This window comes from Hippopotamus amphibius, chromosome 11, assembly GCF_030028045.1.
Source record: "Hippopotamus amphibius kiboko isolate mHipAmp2 chromosome 11, mHipAmp2.hap2, whole genome shotgun sequence".
Taxonomy (NCBI): domain Eukaryota; kingdom Metazoa; phylum Chordata; class Mammalia; order Artiodactyla; family Hippopotamidae; genus Hippopotamus; species Hippopotamus amphibius.
Genome location: NC_080196.1, coordinates 4,826,818 through 4,849,930, shown reverse-complemented (window position 1 = coordinate 4,849,930; position 23,113 = coordinate 4,826,818). Strand labels below are relative to the sequence as shown.

At 45.6% G+C, this 23,113-nt stretch overlaps 1 protein-coding gene across 8 annotated transcripts in view; it reads right to left on the bottom strand.

Annotated features, from left to right (window-relative positions):
* Positions 1-23,113, bottom strand: part of RREB1 (ras responsive element binding protein 1) — a 167,930-nt gene that overhangs the window by 100,352 nt on the left and 44,465 nt on the right. The window contains exon 1 of one of the 8 annotated variants that reach the window (XM_057698434.1): positions 5,003-5,056. The exons of the other annotated variants lie outside the window; for them this stretch is intronic. The gene's annotated coding sequence lies outside the window, so the exon portion shown is untranslated. Of the gene's footprint in view, positions 1-5,002; positions 5,057-23,113 lie in introns of those variants that run through there. 8 annotated transcript variants of the gene reach the window in all.

The window sequence follows — 23,113 nt, the reverse complement described above, 5'->3', positions numbered from 1 at the left end:
TCCCATTACCTCAATTAAAATAATATTTCAACTTACACACATACACACACACAGACTGTATCCTGAACAGGATGCTCTCAGGTGTTTAAAGCCAACTTTCTCTCTCCCCATCCCCCCCCTGCTTAAAGGGCAGCAATAGAACCAGTCACCTTGGAAACAAACATCACCCAGTGTTTGCAGAACAAACAATGGTACCTTTTCAGCCAGTACCAGGCAGGCAGGCCAAGGGGCAGCCGAGCAATTCTGGGCCGTACAGGAGTGTTAACATATTGCATTCATTCAGTGCACGAAAAAGTAGTTCAGTACTGAAAATGAAGCGCTCTCAAACGTGTGAACCTTTGGCTAGAAACCAAAGACAAAGCCAGGAAGGCTGAAAGTCCAACAAGGCTACCCCTAGTTAGAAGAAAATCTTTTCATTATTTTTGGAATTGTTTTTACAAACGTCATGAATAAGGTAAACTACACTCTTGTCACTGAGAATTACCTTCTCCAGCAACTAGGAAGAAGTTGCTTAAAATCTTTAAAAAAAAAAAAAAGAAAGCGTGTTTTATCTAATTACTCCTACAAAACCATCATGTCATTTTTCTTTTACTATGCCAGTAAATGTTGGTTTCTAAAACATGTATATTGCTTGGCACCTTAACCCTCCTGTGAATTTCTAGTATCGATAAAGAAATCTGACTTTAAGCTAGAAAACTGAGTATCAATTATTTACTTTTTTTAAATATCAATTTTTTAAAACAGTGCCAATCATGTATGAATCCATAAGGGTCCTAGATAATAGCATACCACTTTTTGACCTTGGATAACAGCAATTACTAAACTTTTTCTTAAACACTTACAAGGGCTAATCATTTGGGGTAGCTAAAGTGTGAGAGGAGATTCTGTTGTTATTGATTTTAAAAAGCTCAACTGGATAGTTAAACACACACATACACAAGTGTTCTTCAGATCCTTCAGAATGAAATTTTTAAATGTTAAATATAAGTAACAGTTTCTTCCTTATTCTGGGTGTGTGCCTAAGTCTTCCTTCCCACCAATTAAAAGAGAAGGCTGAACCCAACTGAATTATTTGGACAGGAGTTTGATGTCAGTTAAATACCACAGTAACTGGCATTTTCTGTCACCTCCAGACTGAGGGACAAATGCCTAATTAACATGGACCAACATGCAGCTTAAACTGGAAAAGTGCCTGTCCTTTTCCTTTCTTTTCTCTTTTCTCAAAGATTTAGGTCTTTAACATCCTTGAGTTAAAGTGCACAAAGAGGGTCTAATGCCATCTGACTGAGGTGTAAAAGTCTAATTAACTAATGCTTTTTTGCAGTGACAGTAAATCAGTTAACATTATTAATCTTCCTGACTGGGCCTGAGGGAGGGAGGGAGGCTTTTGAAAGGGAGCTAAACGGTTAGACTGGATGCCCTTGAAAATGAAAAGGAACCCTGCAAGCAATGACCGATAATCCTAAAAACGACTGAGAAATACTTTAGAATACCACCGCTGGGCGTAGCACCAGACCAAGCCTCTCAAAACTGAAGCTGCGGCTCCAGGGCAGGGAGAGGAAGAGGAGGAGTCTTCTCCATCCTTCCCTTCCAGCACCACAGAGAGCAGGATGGGAGCCTTGCACTGCCTTCTCTGATACTGCACCTTTCCGAGTCATTGTTTTTTTCAGTACACCAAACAAAAATTACCACCTAGAGTAGCTTGGGCAAATGAGTCCAAACAGTTTGGCCAGTTAGGCTAGTTTCAGTTTATCAGGAAAGCAACTATCTTAGCATTTGCCTGCTTAGTTTTATCTGCCTTCATTTTACTGCCTATTCAATACTCCAAAAATGTATGTGCATGTAATACTCAAAGTGCTAGCAAACCATAAATGTATGGCATGAATGCCAGCTTCTAAATAGGAAAAGCCAACAGCCAGACAATGACTTCCGAACCACAGCCTGGTCCGTACCAAAACAATGACAGTGACCAAAACAATGACCTGCCTGTCCACCCTCTGCTCTGGGTTCCCCCTCCCTGCACCCTATTCCACAAGGAGGCTGCTTCCCCGGGGGACCTGGGGACGGGGGAGGCAGTCTCTTGGCACCTCCCTATTCCTGCGGCCTCCCAGGCCTCCTCTGGAAAGTCAGGGACAGGAAGAGTTCGCACACAGGGCTTTGGGAAGGACTTCCAGTACCGAGCCACTCCTGTCCCCAGATCCAGAGGTGCAGGGAGACGCAGGGTGATGAACCCAGTCTCAAGCAGCTTCCTCCATCTTCTCAAAGATCATCTCAAAGAGGCAGACTTAGGAAAGGAAGGAAAAGGAGGAGGCCCAGGTGCCAGGGTGGCTTTATCTTCTCCCCCCACCTCAGGATTTCTACCAAGTTTCTGTCAATGGTATGTGAAGTGATGCACACCTTTGAATGAAATTCTGTGGGAAACACAACAGGTCTGATTAACAATGTGCTTTTCACAAGCCGCCTGATAATAAAGCACTCTTGAAAGCATCAGGGTTCAGAACTCAGTCCATTTTGAATAAAGATATTTATGCTTTAATAGATTTCGGTGGCTACAGAGAGTGTTATTCATTACTCTGTGCACCCTTACGCCTAAAAATCATCTTTTCTCCTGTTCAAAAAGGAAGGCAGGTTCAGAGAATACTTTTCTTATGTACTCCTAGGTTTAGTATGTACTCATAACCTCCTCCGCAAGTAACACCTCTTACAAAAAGCTCAGTTATTTCCTATCATCTCCATGTTGCCTAGTCATCGTGAGCAGCTACCGAAGGGGAGAAAACCCCAGCTAATTAAAAAAATTCTTCACAATAAACTAAACTAAAATCTTTAGGAGAGAATGTGTAACTCACTTCTATTTTTTTCGAAAAGATAATCACTAACATCTATAAATCAAAGGCAAGAGAAGGTGCTGATGGAGTCCCCTTCCAAATCAAAGGTCTCTTAGAATGAGAATTGTGAAACTGCTTTGGAATTCTTGAAATGATGTTTGGAGGGCTTTTGCCCCTGGAAACCTCTGTGAGGTCCTCACCCATCGAAGTGACCATCGCCCTCCAGGGATACCTGGGAGCCTCATTGTGGTGACTGCTGGTTCTAATCTACCAGTGGCCACAGCCCTGTCGCTGAGGCCAGCTGACTCTACTCACACTCTCACCAGGTCCACTTCATGGAAGCAATTCTTCCATATCAGGCCCAGCTGATACGGGCTTATTGTACACCCTGTTTTGCTAAGAAACTGCTTAAGATTTATTTTCTAGAGTAACTTGGTAAGGCTATAGAAGCTTGAAATAAAGATGATGGTCAATGTTTTTTGAAAACACACGGACACCACATAAAACTTAAGCAGAGGGCCTTCCCTGGTGGCACAGTGGTTAAGAATCCGCCCGCTAACGCAAGGGACACAGGTTCAAGCCCTGGTCCGGGAAGATCCCACATGCCAAGGAGCAACTAAGCCCGTGCGCCACAACTACTGAGCCCGCATACTGCAACTACTGAAGCCCACGCGCGCCTAGAGCCTGTGCTCCGCAACAAGAGATGCCACCACAATGAGAAGCCCACACATTACAATAAAGAGTAGCCCCGGCTCGACACTAGAGAAAGCCCACGCGCAGCAACAAAGACCCAATGCAGCCAATAAATTAAATAAATAAATAAATAAAAGCTTAAAAAAAACAAAAATAAAAAAACAAAACCAATTTAAGCAGACCTGTTCCCAGACCTCACTCCTAAAAAAGGTGAATATTGGGATGATTTTTCTTCATCAGATAATATGGACACATCAGAAATGAGGCAGCTTCCTCTCCCACCCATATCTTGGATGGTTAAACAGTGCAAGAACTTTGTTCTCAGAGCCGGAAGACTAGTGTTTTAGAGGCATCACTATTGAATAACAATTACTACGAGAGAAAAAACACGACTAGGAGAATGGAGGTTAGGTTGAGGAAGGTCTCACTCCACTGGCAGGTCTTTGGCTGCTGCCCTGCCTTTAAGCAGCTTTTAGGATGCTTAGAATTTCCCTAGTTTTACGGTACTTTTCCTTTATATAAAAAGACAATAGCTTCTAGCCTCACAAAGGTTTTCCGGTTTGCTTTCACTGATTAAAAAGAAAGAAAATGCAGCTTGGGGACATCATTATGTCACCTCCTAAGAATATGATAAAAGAAAGAGATACTGCCCATTTTACAGAACGAAAAAGTGAGGCAGAAGGTATAACATCTTTCTATTAACGCTAAGCAGGGCTGGGCTTGGGTTTAGGACCTTAGTCTCCTAGCTGACAAATCCAGCCCTCTCTGTAGCAGATCATATGAAATTCACGAAAAGGGCCAAGGAAGATAGTTCACCAGGTTTGCTGAAGTGTTCCTGATTCAATTTGCTTCTCCAAGAACACTCCTCCCTCTGAAATGATAAGGAGAGCGAGGTGGGGTGGACCCCCCTGGAAACTTCAATAGTGAGCAGGTGGGAACAAAATGCATCTTCCTAACTTCGGACCCTCCACCTACACAGTTGTTCCTGCAGTTAGAGAATTCTCCTTGCCCGAAGGGATCTGACTGTTATTTTCCTAACATTAGACCTTAGAGTGATTCATATGCAGGCTCTACCTTCCTCGAGGGCAGGGGCCTCCTAGGAGCTATTTCAGAGGGTCCACTTATTCACAGGCCCATCAAGCATTTACGAATTTCATAAATCGTACACACATGTACTATCATTGGGCAAGTGTATGAAGATGTTGTTGTAATTAATAAAGAAAAATTCCACTTTAAGAACTTTTTATCAGCGCTTCCGAACAGAATCTAAAATTATAACTAAAATTTATGCTTGCTCTAGAAACATTTTTTGCATTAAAAGAGGTCCTTATATTAGAAAAGACTGGGAATAACTACACTAAAATGTCCAAATAACATGACATGGATTAAAGTAAAACATCCAATTGAAAATACAACCACAGGTACATAACACATCCCATCAGACGTAACATTCACCTCAGTGTCCTATACAAGATGGAACCCACCTCCTTCTCAAGAGAACTTGACCTTTTAGAAGGACCTTTTGAACTGCTTAATTTGCTCTTCACCAGTGTTTCTTGTTTGTTTGGAGCAATAGGATGACAGATCACAGGCTAATCAATAAATAAATACATTTTGTCAGTTCAGCATTTTCCTCTTTAGAATAAATCCATTTCCTATTACCTATTCATAATTAACAGTAAAAAATTTAACCCTAGATTGGCTTCATTTAACATAGGACTGATGAGTGCCCAGGGAATGCAAAATAATTAAAACACTAAACTACAACCCCCTCATCCTCAAGTTATGCCACATCAAAATAAAGTGATTTTCACGGCAAAGAACATTTGAATACATCAGAAAATACTTATCACATTAAATTTTTAATAGACACAGTATAATTCAAAGATGTACAAAAATGGGCTTTTTATTGTCTACAAATGTAATAAATCCCATTTTTTGTAGTAAGTGTATGTAGCCAGATAAACAAGATATACAAGGTGATTTATGGCTCATGAAAGTAATTTTACTTTCTTCTGTGCTTTACTAGATTTTCCTTCCTTTTTGTTCATTTAGAATTTTTCTATGGTGAATATGAGTTAAATGTGCAAAAAAAAAAACCTCATGGGAAAAACCTTTGTTAATACTTAGGGGTATTGATATCATCTACTCACTAACATCCTTGGCAAGAATAATGGTATCTCAACCACAGAAATGTTCAGACGACCCCCCCACCCCCACCCCAATACAAAACTCCAGCCATCTGGACTTGGCAGGATCGCTGACATTGAAGAGAGCTGACCATGTAAGACGGAGGTTCCCCTAGCCATGCCCCAGCATCTCGCCAGGCCCGACATTCCTCACCTGTAAACTAAGGGGGTGGAAGGAGACAATCTGGGCCAGGACCCCGAGGCCCCTTCCAGTACAATATTCTGATCAGAAACAGAGAAGATGCAAATACAGCTTAATCAAAATCTTGCTAGTCGTGACCACTTGCCCAGGGTATCTTTAAACTGATTTCACCAATTTCACCACTTCTATCGCTTGACAGACAGTACAGTCAGGATAGCAATATTAGATGAATAAAAACTTTTTTAAAGTTTCAGCGGCCAGCACATTTTTGGCCTGCCTAATCACGGCAACCCTGCCCCAAAGCAAGGCGAACACAGACAACAGGCTTGAAACAACCAACGCAACGCCACTCGCCACTCGTAGGACGCTGGTGCAGTGCCAGACACTGGTAGGTATTTATAGTGTTTTATATCATGCCCTCCAATCCCATGACATAGATCTGATTACTCCCGAAATTTTGTGTGTGTAAAAAAGGTCTACTGAAAAAACAAGAGATCTGAGGTGTGAGTTATCTGTGCCTGTGGGCAAGTCACCCAACTGCTACGTGGGAATGCATCCACCTATGACGGGGGTAAAATGACCCACTCGTTCATTCATCTAATACTGACTGAGCACCCAGGCTGCGCTAGGCGCAGGGAGAGGCGTCTGGGATCCTAGGTGAATAAATAAAGAGAGAAAAAGGAGCAAAAAGCCCTCATGGAGCTTATACTCTGGTACAAGGAAAAATAAATAATAATGCCCAAAACGGAGAGGGTGCTTGGTAAACATTACCCCTCCTCCTCTCTTTAGAAATGGGAAAAGCATTAGAAAACAAATCCAACAGAAGCCCTCAGCTCTAAGTCAGCCCCAAACTAGAAAGTTTTACTTAATAAACAAATACAGAAAAGTAAAGATTAAGAGCACTTGCACTGGAGTACACCCGCTTGGACTCAAAGTCACTTATGCTGGAGTGGCCTTGGGCAAGTTATTTACTCTCTAAGCCTCAGCTTCCCCATCTGTAAGATGGAGGTAACAAAGACCTCAAAAGGTCGATGCAAAGGTCAAATGACACAATGTACAAAAAGTGGAGGGCACAGTGCCTCTTTCTGTACCTTAAGGGGACCCGGTATGATTTGCAGCATCTTCCAAACCTGCAAAATATGCACAATGACGTCCGCTTGGTGGGCTTTTGTGAGGACTATGTAACAATGTAAATGCACGAAAAGCATTTACAGGGCCACATGTGACGGTCCGGATTTGCTTCTTCAAAATGTCAGCGGCACCAATGAATGGGGAGGTGGCCACGATGGCATCCCCAGGCCAGAGCTCAAGAGAAAAGAGCTGGGGAGGCCACGGGGGGTGGTTAGAAGACTCAGAAGAGCGCTTTGCCTCTAGCACAGGTGCTGAGTGTGCCCCAGACCTCCCCTTGCCCCAAATTAGGGAGGCAAGGGCACCTTTTGGGCTGTGGCAAATACCTCAATGGAAAGCCTAAGACTTTAAAACTGGATGCGGGGGAAGGGTCGGCATCCTGGGCTCAGGCCCCACCCTGGGCTGCAACACCTGGGGCCAGGGCAGGTACTCATTCACCTCTCAGGAAAACCTTTCTGCCCTAGTTTCAGGAAACTAGCGTTAACATATAAATCAATAGGCAGACATTATAAATGTGACCCATGATTTCAGTGGACAAGCCCCCAAAAGAGATAAGCCAGAACACAGGGGTCTAAACCCGAATCTTCTGTGTCGGGGCCCAAACTGGGACCAGGCTCCTGCTGCCCTGGGCACCCTTCACCCTCTTAAGGCGGCTCAATGGAGCTGGTAACTAAGAAGTCAAATATTAAGCCAGAGTGTGTGAGTCAGCTTTTAAACAAGTCTTCGGCTGTAAAGAAAGCAAGCCCCCCACGTGCGTACATCCCTCTGGCTCTGGGCGACAGACACGCTGTACCCGCTGACGGGGATGCGCCCTCTGCCTTGGGACAGAAATCAGCAGTGAAGGAGCCCCAGCAGCCCCCCGAGGTACAGCCGTGGCCACGCTGCCCCACCCAAGGACGCTGCCAAAGCCTCATCAGGCCACCTGTCACTTTTCTACGCAAAACCTTAGGACTCCCTCCCATGGCCAGTGGGAAAGCTCCAACTCTGCCCCACCCCCACCCCGCCCCAGGGAGCCCTGCAACCCCACCACTTTCCAGGACGTGGTCCTCAACCCCAAGAGGCACCCAAAGCTCCAAACCCAGCCTGCCCCTTCCCGCTGGGACCGCAGCCTTTCCATGTATGCACAGCTCAGGGGGCCACACTGCACTGCGTCCTTTCATGATGTAAACTCCCAAAGGCAGGGACCACCAGGTTCCCCCATGCCTACACCTAGTGTCCTAAACGTAGGGGCCCTCAAATAATGGTGCCGTGCTTAAATCTGAGCCAGCTATTAAAGAATGAAGACAAATGAACGAAATCAAGGTTCAGAGTTGCTGGGCTGGGAGCTCTCCAGCTACCAAGGTGTCATGAGGTCCCACATAACCAAAGAATATCCTTCATAGTGTGGATATAGCCTAAAGCTTCCTGGCAGTCTGACACTGGCAGTCTGACACCCAGCCCAAGGCCCTGGGCCCGAGCGGGGCTCTCCTTCCCCAGTGAGTCTAACCTGGCTGGTCACAGGCAAAAGGAACCCACTCAGCACTTTGACACTTGACAACCCCCCCACCCCATCCCCCAGTTTCCGCCGCCAACTCCCAGCCTGGCCCCCCAAAGCCCCGCCCCAGCTCACAGCATCCCACCTCCTCCCGCACGATTCCAGCTCTAGTGAGAGAACTTGGTCAGAAACAAAACGAAACAGGAGAGGTTGCCAGCAGTTCATAAAATCGTAACATATAAAAATCAGTTTTAGGTGATGAAATTATTAACTTTAAGGTACGCATTCCGTCCAACCTGCCCAATCTGCAGGGACCTTCCCACATTTTTCACAACCCTCTCAGCCAGGTCCCTCAGTCCCTGAGTACAGGCCTCGAAACGCATAAAGTCACGCATATTAAAACACGGATCTGTCCTCCCCAGAGGAAAAGGCAGTGTGTGCCTCCAGGGTAATTAACAAACCACAAGGGTCTCTGGGGCCCGCTCCCTGCCTTCACACCCCGCATCCCTGTGGGCACAGCGCACGTCTCCTGCCCGACCTCACCTGTGGGAGGAGGTGGCATCCCAGCAAGAGGACTGGGAACACGGGGAGGGCAGAGCAGTACCTGGGGGAGGGCAGACGGTACCCAGGTGAGCAGAGCAGGCACTAGACGGCCCCGCTCAAGGCAGCTTTGCCTTTGTGAGCAGATTCTACTTCCTGCCATGGCTCCCAGAAACCTTCACCCACAGGCTCATCAAGACCGCACAGGGGCTAGCCCTCCCTGCCCGCATCGCTCTGGCCAACAACCTGGTGATCCTAATGAGTAAGTGGCTCCCCGGGCTCCTAGCGCCCATCCTCAGTATTTTCCAGGGAAGAGAAATGAGTCTGTCTGTAATTCCCTGCCTGATGAGCTTAAGTAAGCACCAAGGAGTAAAAACACAACCAAGGAAGTTTAAACATTGTTGAGCTGAATTCTAATTCCTGAAAACAAAGGTTCCACCTTTCAGTGATCATTGAACACTCCTTCAGACAGCGGCGCACATGTCCTGAGCTGAAAAAAATCTCTTGGAAAAAGGGGAAGAAATATTTGGTTCAATATGGCACCAATGTCCAAGTTCATTCCGCTGGATGCATCTCCTCTATGGCCTCATTTTTCTAAAGGGTTATTAGCAGGACAGAACTGCTCACATCATGGCCTGGCTTCAAAGCACTTCCCGGCTCACAACTACCTCCACAACTGGCCATCTACGCTGCCAGAGATACATCTCAGCACCCCCTTCCAACCCAACTCAACACAGCACCCCAAGCCCACTCTCTGGTCTCACCCCCGCTGCCCCAGATAAACCTCACGTTCCCCAGGGCCTGTTCTTACACTGCTCTTTGCCTAGAAGTTCGTTTTCCTTTCCCTACACCCTTCTCCACGTGGCCAGCCCTGCACATCTCAGGGCATCATCACTTCCTCTTTTCCTGATCACTTCCCTCTGCCAGGTCCTCGGCCTGTCCTGGTGTCTCTGCCGGTTATGACGCACTGGTGAGTTTCAGGGCTGGACCACACCTTATGCTTCCTTGCCTCCCTGGAGCCTAGTGCCTGGGGGAGGTGTCGGAAGCATTGCAGCCACGAGAGAGAAAGAGCACGAGGTGCTGGCCCTCCAACCCAGACTTCGTTCACTGCTCTTCTGCTGGGCCCATTAAACTGCCACGAGCAAAATAACCACAGTAACAATAACAGCAGGAGTAAGAGGAAGCTAGCTCCATTATAATAGAGCTGGTAGCACACAAGGCTGAAATTTTCTATTTGTTACTAAATTTCAAAACAATCCTCCACAGACCCACAGGAAACAGGAAACAGACCATCAAGGGCTCAGCTCATGGCAATTCAAGACCTGCTGGTTCCACAACCTGCTTGGGGGCCCCCACAAAAGGGTAGGAACAGTGCACATGGGACTGCCCCTGCCCCAGAAACATCCCAAGGGAGACAGGGCATCCTCCATCACTGTCCTGCAGGCCATGTGGCTCCTACTGCTTAAAAAAAACGAAACAAAAAAACACCTCCTAAAGGCTATCTCCCTTGAATATGGACAAACTCAAACATCAGCTTAGTAATTAGATCAGTTCAATTACTGCACCGACATCCCTGGTACCACAGACCACTGGGCCTCTTAGCTCACGGATCCTGACCCCCAATACTAACTCTGAGGCAAAATCTTGATTTCATATATTAAATAAAATAATAGTCCATTATAACATCAAACAACAAGGGACCTGTTTTGAGGCACTGGCCCTCCAAGAAACCCAAGGCAACCCGCACCCCGCAGACGCTCAGAGCTTACACTGCTCCGGGTCTTCCCAAGTGGCCTTACTTTGAAAGGAAGCTCCACCACTTTCAGTGAGGTTAAAAGTGGGTGTCCCCAAGAAAGAAGCTGAGGGGCAGAAGTGCACCCCACTACCCACCACACAGAGCAGAAGCCCCAAGTGCAGGCCCACCCTCTCTGTTCCCTGGAGCCTCTGATGGGAACGTGGGAGAAACTGTGTCCCCCAGCAGGATGTTTAGGGCCTCCCTGACTCTTCGCAGGGTCTCCGTGGCGCCGGGGGCTCCGGGGCAGTCACTCCCACTGGCTGATGTGTCAACCAACAGCACCTCTGCAAGCCTCTCTCCAGCGACACTCCCCTCCCCCTTGATCTTCCACAGAAGTGATACTCTAACTCACTTTGTCAAATACCAGATAGAAGGGCCTGTTTCACAGGTTAAGTTTTTTTTTTTTTTTTTCAAGCTGCCCAGAGAGTATCACTCAACTGATGTTCTCCTAGTGTTTCCCCTTCACAGGTTAAGTTTTAATCTATTTCCAGGCTAAGCCCGCCGCTTCGCCGCACACATGTTCCTGTCTTTCCCCTGGCTGTGTACCGCAGGGCTCTGCACACAGCAGGTTTTCAGGGGATATTTATTTGGTGACTGTGTTATGTCACCGTAGGAGGGAGCTGAGCAGTGGCCCGCAGCATGGACTCTGGGGGCCGGGCTGCACTGTTTGATGCCTTCCAGCTGGCTGCCTTGCCACACCTCAGTTTCCTCTTCTGAATAATGGGGATAATTACTGTATTGGGTGGGCCAAAAAATTCGTCTGGGTTTTTCCGTAAGATGCTACAGGAAAACCGGAACGAACTTTTCGGCCAACCCAATACCTATATCACAGGGGCAAAGAGCTGTTGTGAAGAATGAATCAGATGACCCACGTCAAGAATTTAGGACAGGACTTTCCTGGTGGCACAGTGGTTAAGAATCCGCCTGCCAATGCAGTGGACACGGGTTCGATCCCTGGTCCGGGAAGATGCCACATGCTGCGGATCAACTAAGCCCCTGCGCCACAACTACTGAGCCTGCACTCTAAAGCCTGCGAGCCACAACTACTGAGCCCACGTGCCACAAATGCTGAAGCCCATGTGCCTAGAGCCCATGCTCCGCAACAAGAGACGCCACCGCAATGAGAAGCGCCACCGCAATGAGAAGCCCACGCAACGCAACGAAGAGTAGCTCCCACTCACCACAACTAGAAAGAGCCTACACACAGCAACAAAGGCCCAACGCAGCCAAAAATTAATGAATCAGTTTTTTAAAAAGAATTTAGGACGACATAACGGGTACGCGCTCGATAACCTTAGTTCACATTACTGCCTCCCCCACCACTCTCGCACTGAGGGTTTTTCCAGATGAAAAGCCTAACAACCACAAAAGGGTGAAACAGTGCAATAACTTGGGATGTTTGACTTATCAGACTGGAGTCAAATATGGATAAAGTCTAACACGGGCAGAAGAGAAATGGAAAAGACGTCTGGTTTTTCTGATACAAAGCAAATACAGGTGGGCTTTGACTAGTGATGCTTTCCTCAAGGGCAGTCTGTAACACGAAGGTCTCCGGAGGCACGGTAGGTTCGTTTATAATATGAAGAACCCGGTCATCGTTTCTGCTGCTCGCGGCTGGATTTCTATGTCTGCCCTTTTCTGTAGATACAGCAGGAGTAACCTGACTTCCCGGAGACAAGCCAAAGGAGCCCTCCCCGAACGCCATCTGCCATAAAGAGGACAATGAAGTAAGCTGCCGGGCCATTTTGGTCACGTTCTCTAAGTATAATAATTTCACCATCCCTAAACGCTTCAAGAACCAACACCGGAAAATACCAAATTGTACACTCTAAATATATGCAGTTTATTGTATGTTAACTGTATCTCAATAAAAGTTCTTAAAAAAAAAAAAGAACCAACACCAGGGATTAAATACACAACCATTTAAAGAAAGAAATTACCCAACAGATAGTGTGACTTGTCACCACTATCCAGCAATTATGGGTGTGTTATCTGAAAGTGAGCTTATACATATATATATACATACATATATATATATATACACCTTTGTCACCAGAAACTGGCTACTGGACATCCTACCCACACCAACCCTGGACACTCACTATCACAAGGCCATCCCTAGTAAGCTATTTTTGCAACAAATGTATTAGATCTCCAAGTCTGCACTTCTGCTTGGATCACGGTGAGGTGAGGGACGGAGCTGTGTGCATTGTACCTTAAGATTTAAATTTTCCAAAAAGATGTGTAAACCCAGTCTCTCAAGTTCCCTTCCCAGAATCCCCTCACCAAGCTGCATGATCTAAAAGAAGTGGAGGGGCAAGGTCTCTGTTGAGCTTTTTTCCCCTCATCAGCTCACCTTATCAAATGTAGGGCTGGAATACAGTGTGGCGTCTGTACAAATGGGATGTGAGGTTGAGGAGATGCGGCAACATCCGTGCTCTTTAAGCAAAAGATGTTAAATCATGTTCTCCCCAAGGTGGGCAGCGCTCTCTGGGGACCAGTGGTCAGGTTACCTGGGTCAGTACTGATGCCATATAAAAGAGAAGCATCTGGGGGAACATCCTGGGCTCACCTGAAATTTTGATGAGTCATTTGTATGACGTGAGAGAAAAGCTTTACCCAAATCCAGGAGCACTGCTAATGCTTTCTCGAGAGATGGTTTAAGGAAGGTGCCCCAGCTCACCCCCAAGGGGATGGCCATGCAGGCAAGTGGGGCAGGACCTCCCCACCCCCCAGCCCCCATGAAGCAGGAATTCCAGTGCAGGAGGAAGTAGGGAGGGTGGCACTCCCCGATGGACTCTGGGGGTCAGATTGCACAAGGCAGCCAGCCTGCACTCCAGCTCCTAGTTTTTACCAACTCAGCGGAAAGCACACCACTTTCTAGCTTGTTCCACAAAGATTTTGTTTGCCTTGAGGGAAAAAAAAAAAGTTAATGAACGCAGTAAAAACCCAAGGACTGCCTTGGGGCGGTGGGGAGCAGGTCGGCCATCACCAGAGTGTTCAAACCCAAGCTGGACCGCGGCTCAGTGGAGACCAGCCCCGTGGAAGGATGAAGTCTCTTCCTGTGGCACCCGTAGAGATACGACGCAAGTTCTGTTTACTGAAGGAACTTTGTTTTCACACAGATTACTGGTCAAGCAAAACACTGATGTGGTTCTAGGACATTCAGAGCATCAGTGACCACTGAGAAACTAAGAAATAAGTTGGAAAATCAGGTCAGGAGAAGAGTTCTGACCCTCCTAAGTACTGGGTTGGCCAAAAAGTTCGTTCGGCTCTTTCTGTACGATGTTATGGCAAAACCTGAACGAACTTTTTGGCCAGCCCAATAGAAGGCTGGGGCAATTTTGAGTGTCCTACCTTGGTTCTTACCCAGAGCCTCTGTGCCTGAGCCCCAGGCTCACAAGTCAAAGAGATAAAGCATCGCTAAAACAAACAGAAACATAAATATGCTTAAGAGTTCAGCAGCATGTCTCATCTGAAAACCATTCAGAAGCTCAGGCCACCAGAGAACTCTTCCATGTTTCTTGTGGTCTCAGGAAATTAAAAGGAGAGAAAGAAAAAAAGGGGGCAGTGGTGGGGCGGGGGGGCATAGGTAAGAACCTAACTTCTGTTTCTCATTTTTATAGAAGTCCTTTCCATGAGCTAGCTATACCAAGTATAGTATGTTTTCACCAATGAAAGCAGTAGAAAGTGCTGATCAAATTCAGAAACATAATTTCTTTAAAGGGCAGGGAATGTACCTGGTTCATAAACCTTGCTTTATCCAGCAATCTCATCTCAGAGAAAGGCACCGCCAGCCATCCGCCACGGAAGCCAGAGACCTGGAAATCATCTGGCCCATCCTCCATCCCATCCCCCACCCGGCCTCAACTCCTTCCTCTGGCCTCCATCTCTATCAAACCCACCCAGGCTCCCCACCTCCACTGCCACCCACTCCCAGCCACCACTGCTTTTCAGAGTTGTGCGAAACTAACCTTCTCGAGGATCTTGCACACAGAAGGCAGACAGTTGCTCCCTTCTACTCTCATTTATTCTCCACTCTGGGCAGGAGTGATCTTTAAACACACAAATCCCATCATGCCAGTGCTTGGCCTTACACCCTGCAAGGCTTCCCAGAGTTCTTAAGGAAAACCTCCAAATACCTGTGAGCTACAAGCAGCAGCTCTAGCCCCACCCACCTCACCATGCGCGTCGTCAAGCCTGGGACTGCTCTCCCTCCACACGCTCCACTCCTCTCCAACCTCAGGGCCTCAGGACCCGCTGTTTGTGCTCCAACACTCTTTCTCTTCAGGCTTTAGCTCAGGGGCCACTGGGGGGGGGGGGGGATGCCCCCTCCACCTGCCTCCCAACATCCTCCGCCCCTCCCCCACAGCGCACATCACATGATCTTGTCATACTTAACACCCAGCACAGAGGGAGACAACTTAGGGGTCCAGTGTCTCTCTCCATGTCTGTGAAGCTAGCAACTGTCTCCCTTTCTCCTCCTAGTTCTGCTGGTGCTTATCAGAGCCAGCCCATCATTGAAATTCAAATTTGTTGCATACATTAAAATCTATAAATAAAGATCTATAAGCGGTTTAAAAAAAAACAACAACACAACCCACTATGAGGTTTGCAAATGTGGGGGTGGAAATTGCCTGTTTTCCAAAAGGAGACTGAATCTGATACTGAATCCAACTTGACACAATATTTCAGGAAAGGGGGGCTGTAAAAGCTTTACTAAACTCTCAAACAAGTGGTTTTCAGAAACTTTATTTTCATGATTTAAAAGCAAATTTAATTTAGAGACGTGTGAGTTGAGCCGCCTTTAAAATATACCTGGTTTAAATTTTTAAGTAGAACCGTTTGATCCAATACAGGTTTAACTAACCAAGTCATGAAAACCTGTTTAAGATGCTCACTAACCAGTTTTATATCATTATCCCTCAAAACAGTGAAAAGCTCTAAAGTGCAAGAGAAAATGGCTTTTTAAAAAAATCTGTTTTTCACATCAGAGCTGAAAATATACATGCCTCCTTAGAAATAAGATGAAGTTGGAATATTATATGAATATTATATGAATGTATCTGCCAGATCTGAGCCTAGACTCTAGTTATCAGGTAAGCACATTAAGGAATATTTAAAGACAGCAATAATATACTTTTAATCAACTAGGCTTTTAACTTGTATAAAGGGTACCAAGACCTTCCAATTTAAAAAGAAAAAAAATTTTAATTCCTTATTCGAAAAGAAAACCTATCCACACAGTTAAAAACATAAAGGTACAAAAGGGTCCATAAGTAAAACCCCTCTCTCTCTCACCCCATCTTTATATCTCCCCTATTTCTGAAGACATATGTACCTCTTTTAGAAGGAAGGCAAGAAAAGATTTTGAGATGATTTTGTGTATTCGGGTTTTTTTTTTTTTTTTTACACAATAAAGTCTCAGCATAAAGGAACCTCCCCTAAAACAGTGAAAATGATTCTTTCTATAAATATGACCTATAATCAATTTCTATCACGTACGTATACTGCGAACACATACACAAATAAAGCAAGATCTGTACCCTGTAGGTTTCTGGTTTGGCACTTTGTTTAAAATTCAAGGAGTAACGGAAAAAAGAAAAGTTAAATTATACACAGACCAACACTCCTATTAACTCATACCACTAATGAAACAAAAATCTAACTAAGCAGAGAAAATGGGCCCACACATTGGAGCTCTGAAATGATTTTGGTCTTTGATCTGTGTGCCCATCTCTCCTATTTAATATAAACTTCAAACCAAGAGCCATGAAAAGTGGTTATAATTAGTAAGGGCCCCAGTGTGACAGCTTTTAGTGCAATCAGGCATTAACAACGTTTTTTTTCCTCTTTAATTTTGGGTAAATTAAGCTGAGCAAACTTTTATTTTTAAATTTCTGTAATTCAAACTGCTTTCCCACCAGTGTGCACTTAGCATCCAATTTCTGCAGGATGGGTCTGCTGAAAAATGTTAATTTACTTCTGTTTCCTTCTCTTAATTTGTACCAATATTTGGGACTTATCTTCCAAATTATATGTGCTCTTCTCCAAAAATAACACGCACCTCTTCAGAAAAATTCTGGGTTTTTTTTTTTTGTATTTGGAAATGAATCCTACAACAATTAATAAGCATCAACTATGAGACCCTTGAGCTAGGTACAGGAGATGAAGTCACTGCCTACTCTCCAGGTGGGGAAAACATGCCAACAGGTAAATTACAACAGACGGACCGGCCTGATGGGCTAAGGGTTATTCTGGATGGAGTACCTGATTCTTCCTGCAAGAGGTGGTATTTGAGATGGGTCTTGAAAGAAGAGTTAAGAAATGTTGTTCGCAAGGTGAAGGGGATGGGGACAAAACAGAATGAAGGGTCCACAGACAAGCTAAAACAGGACGAGCTCCTTCAGTGTGGCAGGGAGAGTGGGAAGGACTGAAACTGGAGGGAGGGAGAGTGGGAACGACTGAAACTAAGAAGACAGTCCGAGAACTGCCGATGGAGGTGCTCGTGTGCCAAGTCGAGGAGTTTGGATTTCTTCCTGCAGACGACAGGGAGCCAAGACAGGCTTTTCAGCAGGCCAACCCCATGTGCAGCTAGAGTGTTCTGAGCCGAGCGGAGGGCAGACCAGAGGAAGGACACAAAGGTGGCAGGAAACTGACTTGGGAGGTGTCTGTGACATGATGAAGGCCTAGGTCAGGACAGTGGGCAGCCGACACTGGAGTCAGACTGGACAGGGCTTTCAAGGAGGGTCTGGTGACTGCTGGCAGCTGAGAGACACCAGAGTCAGGGACTGGCCTGGAAGACTGGGTGGATGCTGACGTTCAGCTCACCCTCGAGAACTGGGGGACAGACTTTTCTTCCTGCAAGTTCCCTCCGATGCACCTGTAGGTGATCCCGAGCCTGGCAAAAGCTGTAAATGGAGAGAGGGAGCGGGGAGTGGCCGCTCTATAGGTTGGAGGAGAGGGCAGCAAAGCACCAGAAGCACAGCTCTTACCACCCAGGCATGGGATGGCAAAGGCAGCTTCCGAGCCGGTCGCTGACACCATCAGCCCAGAGGGACGTGAACGGGACCCTGACAGTATGTCCTCTGGTTTAGGATGTAAAGAAAGCTGCCTGCAAACGTTAAACATTTCTCTTAGGTAAGTGGGAGCCCAGACCGTTCTGGGGGCAACTGTCACCTCCCACCACAGGCACCCCTGCCCATGCTGGAATCGTCCCCCCTCTTCCTGCCTTTTCTTCTTGCTCCAAAACTTCCTCCTGGCCTCCTGCCTGTGAGATGGGGGGTGGGGTGGACCAGGGCAAGGGTCAGGCAAGTGGCACCTGTGGCTAAAAGATGGCTCCTGCCACTGTGCTGGACATGTCTGGTCTGATGAAATGGAGTTTAATGTTTGTATACCACAATTTTTTTTCTTTAAATCAACCACCTTTCTGTTTCCGGAAGTCCCCAAAACATAAAAATCACCACTGTCTCTTCCCCCACCCCCGAATCCCTCCCCATCCCTCCCTGGTAAAGCAGCAGCCTGCAGGCCACCTGCTCAAGAGGAGATGTATGGACAGAAAACCAGGCTCCCAAACACTGCTGTATAAAAAGGGTGGAGAGTTACATAAGAATTTTGCAAAAACTTAAGAAAACAAAATAAGCGAGCCTACAAGGGCAAAAACATGAACTGTCAAGCAAGTAGGAGCTAGTTCAAACACTGAGGCAAAAAAGAGATGGGGTGTGGGGGTACCCTCCACATAACTGAAAACATGAGGGAGAACTGGTGGATGACAGTGCCGGAGCTAGTTTCCTAAATAAGTGAACAAGTGCCACCCACCAGAGCAGCTTCCCAGCGCCAATGTATCTGGTTTGTTTTAGAAGCAGATGAGTTCTGGAACTTTTATTTACTATGGGGTTTTTTAATATATGTAATGCCACTTAAATGTTTCCCCAACCCCCAATCTTCTGTGAAACCTTGAACTTGCCAACCCCGGCACCTTACAGGCCTGTAAGGAGAGCTTACTTGCTCTATGAAATTCCAGATCCCCAAATACGCCACACGCAGGACAGTGAGAACGCCAGGCTGTGTACACACATGACACAGGCCTCGACTTCTGTACCTTTAAAGCAGCTTTTCTCACCCTCCACCTACTGACATTTGGGACTGGAAAATCATTTGTTGTGGGGCCTTCCAGTGCATCGTGGGATGGGCAGGAGCATCCCTGGCCTCGACCCACTAAAGGCCGATAGCACCCCTCTCCCGAGCAAGGCAATCAGAACTGTCCGCAGGTATTGCCAGATGCTCCCTGGGGGGAAACCACCAAGCTGAGAACCACTGAGTTCAAGGGGGCATCCAAAGTGTACCACCTGCCTTTCCCTTAAAATCCATCCCTACGTGAACTCCACGAAGAAGTTGCCAGCCTGTTTGTCTCTCGTCACTCAAAGCAAACATAAACTCTGCCTGAGTATTGGAATCGTGCACAGTTCTGGAAAGGAAATCCAGAGTGGATACCCACAAAGCTTCCTGAACTCAAAATACACCACTTTCTTCCATATATAGATTTCGACTTTCTGGAACATTTATTTTATCCTTACAATGATCCCACGAGGTAGAAAACTTACTGAAAAAAAAAAAAAAGTCTATAATCATGTTCATCAAGAAAAACGGCTGCCAAAGGCTAAAAAGTTTCTTTTTTAATTGCCTTACATCTTCAAATTCAACCACAGAATGATTGTGAAAGGATCTGGTCTCATTTAAAAAGCACACACACAGATAAACAGGCCCTGTATATTTAATGCTCTGTCTTCCCAGGCCAAGCTGACTTGAAAAAGCAGGTGTTGTTTGGAGTGAGACTGGGGCTGGGCGTTCTGGGTCCTAGGCCTGATTTATAACCAGCCTTCGGGTGGAAATTGGCATAGCTGGAAAATGGGTTAATACACCCCCCCAGCCCTCACCGAGCTGCCCTGAGGATAAAATTCAAATCTTTGTTCAAGGCCTTCACAAAAGCAGGGTGACGTTAACTTTGTCCAGAGTCCGCCCTGATGAAAAATGAAATTTCACAAGTAATGAAACCACTAAAAGCCGCCAACATTCTTAAAACCATCTTACCCTGCAGTCTCTCAAAGAGGGGGTAGAAGAGATGAGATACCAAGCTAGCCAGGGAAAAAACAAATAGAGCCATTTAAAAGCTTTATCTAATTACCCCCACTGAGACTTTTTCTCTGCAGTCTGGCCAGCTGACAAAGAATGTGGGGCTTTTGACTGGGCTTTCTCCACCCTAGCGGGACCACCCGCCCTCACTGAGTCTGAAAGGCCTCAGGTGAATCCCACAGGAGCAGAAGCAACCCGTACCCAGACTCGGGGACTTTACAGAGGCTTTCAAATTCTATTAGCACTGCTTGCTTGAATCACACTGAACAAACAGTCTCCACCCTCTCCCACTTCTTTTGTCTGAAGCACCTATTCACTGGCAGCCACCTTTACTGATGGGCAGACTGCCTCACCTGTGCCCAAGGACCATCAGAAACAAGATGCACCAGTAGCTGGAAGGGACAGCTCCTCACGCCCTCCTTCCGGGCTAGCCCCCCAACCCCTCCCCGCCCCACCCCATCTCCACCAACCAACGCCAGCTACACTCGGCTTCCTTTTCTACCAACAGTGACACCCAGGGAAGGTGACAAGGGAAACGGAGACCAGCACAGTGATGACCCTGTCCCAGAGGACAGCTACCAGAAAAGGAAAAAGCCTGTCACCTCTGTGCCCCATCTTCCTCACTCTCCCACTTCAGTCATCATGAAAACACTGCAGATGGTCTTCCTCTCTGTATTCTGCCTTCCATGGGAGCGGGGGAAATTAAAAATAAGTGATGCATTTCAGAAAGCACATCGTATGCCTCCCTGTGTGTTTCAGATGGTACACCTTTTACCTCTGATTTATGAGGAGGCCCCCCCAGGGTGTGGAAATCACAGGCTGACCCCTGCTTTTTGAAGAAATAGCCAGGGCTATTTCTACTCAAAGACCACTTTCTAAGTCTAAAAGAGAGAAAGAAAACTCAATTACCCTGCCCCCCCCCCCAGCCAAAAAAAACCCATCTAATTTCTTAATTATATTTGGATATAAAAAATATTACTCAACTTTGCCTGTTCAGTAGGTCAGATATACACAAGTAACCTTGACGCAGGTAAATTCTAAGTTAGAGTGAGCTCACTCTTCAACCAAGAAATGATGGTTACCAACCATGGCTTCGGTTAGACTGCAACCCTTTATCTCACTGAAAAACTCCAAGATCCTTACAGTGTTGCTTTCCAACACATGGTTCCAAAGATACTCTACACCTAATATAATTGTTTTCAAAAAGGTATCAAGTGGGCTGAAATAAACTGAGATGGGGAGGTGGAGTGAAGAGGAGCCTTATAAAAACTTAATCTAATCTCAGTAAAGAGGGAAGAAGACCATTGTCCTGTGATCAGGAGACTATACTGCCTTCATTCTATTGATACCCTACTGCATTTCTATCTTTCGAATACAAATCGGTTTAATAAAGAGCAAAATAAAGACATCACTTCACGGATTAGGTTGGTTTTCCAAAACAAACTAAACAATCTGTTAATAAATGAAATAAGGTGATGTTACATACACATTCCCTAGGGAAGGGAGGATTTAACCTGAACACACAGGTTACAGACAAGACGTCCACCCAGACGAGCTGCCATCTGACACCAGAGCTGGTCAGAGAGCATGAACTTCAATTAAAAGACACTTACAAAAGAGAGATTATTTAAATATGATAACAAAACCAAAACAAACTTAACATCCTACTTTCCTAGGTCAAAGGACATGGAGGATTCAGAAATTAATTAAATCTAGTTAAATAATGTAAAACAGGGGAGGACTCCCTTTCAAAAATGCTTTGGTTAATTTTAGCATCCTTCTGTTTAGCTGCTTAGCAACCCTTATCCTATGACCTTTTAAGCACCACCTACTTTTCAGAAGGGTAATGAATAGAAACATCAAAAGGATTCACTTCTGACTACTTCTGGTGAGCACATTTAATCAGTTTTCTGTAGAAGTTAAGTTTTATGTTAATTATGCCATACAAAACCCTAAAAGGGTAGAATTTTTTCTTAATTTCATTAACCAGGAAATTTCCTTCACTGAAGGTAATAAATGACATTAACAACTGGACATAACACAGCCAGCAAAATTTCCGAAGTGATCTTAGGAAGTGGACCAGCACAGCAGTTCAAAATTAAGTAAAACTGCAAGCCACGTAATGCCAACTCTGTAGGGCCTGACATACAGCAGAGAACCAATCAACAACTACTGATGGCATGCAGACTAACTAGGTAGGTTTATTTTCCTCCTTCAACATTCTGTACCCACGTTGGACACAGAATGCACCCTTCGAATGAGACCTCAGGAGCCTGCCTGAAGAAATCTAAAATAAAAGACCCTTCCATCAAAAGCCCATTTGTCAGATGATGTAAACAGTTAGGAATGGATGCCCCACCTGTGCCAGCTGAGTCAGACCCATCTTCCCCATCACACAACAAACACTTGTCTGCCATGAGGGCTGAGGCTCTGAATTTCTGATGAGAAGTCAAGTGCTATGTAAAAAAACCCAGAGAATGATACACCATATGACAATAAACGTCACCAGCATTTCTTAAGAGTATCACACAACCGGCAAATCCTCTTTAAAAACAAAACATCCTAAAATGCAACCTGTTTAGCAGTACTTTTAAGAAGAATAAAACAGTGCAAGTTCATTAACAACCTAAAATGGAGCACAAGGTAAACAAATAACCAAATCAAAGGGCTCTCCCTTTCTTTTGTAAAAGGGGGGGAGTGGGAAGGAAGGTGTTTTTTCACACATTTAAAACTTGATAAAAGCCATTCAAATGTTTAATTCATCAGTGTAACCAAAGCTGAAAACACATCAAAGCAAGATCCATCAGCGGGTACCCAGAAGCTCCCTCCGAAGGGCAAAGGTAAAAGAAAGAAAAAAAAAAAAAAAAAAAACCCCAAAACTAAAATTAGTGGCTCACCTTTGCATAAATTACTTGAAGAATAATTTGAACCCATTCCTTCAAAAGGTCTGTATGACTCTTGAAGGAAGAAAAGAACTAAACGTTTAAAAAAAGAAAGCGAGAGAAAAAAAGAAGTTTCAGCCAAGACTCCAGCCTCTAACTTAAGACTTCCGGGTTACATTATGTCTTAGAACCATACCTGCCTACTCGAAAAGGCACCAGACCTAGAAGATGCTTTTAAGGACCATAAGAACCATGGGGAGAAGGAAGAAAACAAAACAAAACAAAACAAAACCCAAACCAAAACAAAAACCAT